The following is a 1,215-nucleotide window of genomic DNA, read 5'->3' as shown; positions in this document are numbered from 1 at the left end:
ACTACAGGCACATGCCATCACACCCAGCTAATTTTTTGATTTATTGTAGAGATGAGGTCTTACCAAGTTGCCCAGGCTGGTCTCAAACCCATGGGCTCAGGCAGTACTCTCACCTCGGCCTCCCAAAGTGCCTGGGATTACAGGCGTGAACCATCACACTCGACCACTCTGCTGTTCTTTTCATGAACAATGACCAACATGCCATGAATAATTACAAAATTCTGAAAAATTAAGAAAAAGATGATTCATTGTCAAGAGATTAAGTAGACCAAGACCCAGCAATGAACTATATGTGGGAACTACCAAACTAAATTTTTAGATATCGTGTATAATATGTTAAGAGGTTTAGCAGAAAAGGTGAACCTTGTGCAGGAATAGATGGGGATTTCAGCAATAAAATGGAAATAATAAGAAAGATTCAAATTACACCTGTAGTCCTAGCTACTTGAGAGGCTGAGTAGGGAGGATCCTTTGAAATCAAGAGCTCAAGGATGCAAGAGCTATGATCATGCCACTGCACTCCAAGCCTGAGTAACAGAGACACTGTCTCTAAAAAATAAAAATTAGCAAGTCAAATGGACATGCTAGAAATTAAAAAACAATGATGGCTGGACATAGTGGGTCAGTCTGTAATACCAGCACATTGGGAGGTGAGAGGATTGCCTGAGCCCGGGGGTTTGAGGCCAGGCTGGGCAACTTGGTGAGACCTTGTCTCTACAGTAAATGACAAAAAACTAGCCGGACGTGGTGGCATGCGCCTGTAGTTCCAGCAACTTGGAAGGCTGAGGCAGAAGGCTCGCCTAAGCCCAGAAGGTCGAGACTGTGGTGGCCATGAGTGTGTCACTGTACTCCAGCCTGGGTAACAAGAGTGAGACTACAACTCAAAAAACAAACAAAAACAATGACAGCAGAAATAAAAAATTGCTTTGAAGTGCTTATCACATGATGACACAGCAGAGAAAAAAATTAGTGAACTTGATGATGCATCAGCAGAAAATATCCAAACTGAAACAGAGAAAACATGGGGAAAATAAAACAATATTTAAGAATTGTGCCGGAGCAGGGCTCGGTGGCTCAGCCTGTAATCCTGTGCCTTGGGAGGCTGAGGTGAGTGGATTGCCTGAGCCCGCGGGTTCAAGAACGCCTGGGCAACTTGGTGAGACCTCATCTCTACAATAAATCAAAAAATTAGCCGGGTGTGGTAGCGCACGCCTG

This window comes from Carlito syrichta, unplaced genomic scaffold (genome assembly GCF_000164805.1).
Source record: "Carlito syrichta isolate Samal-C Ts95f unplaced genomic scaffold, Tarsius_syrichta-2.0.1 Scaffold315356, whole genome shotgun sequence".
NCBI classification, from domain to species: Eukaryota; Metazoa; Chordata; class Mammalia; order Primates; family Tarsiidae; genus Carlito; species Carlito syrichta.
Note: the sequence above shows the minus strand (reverse complement) of the source record.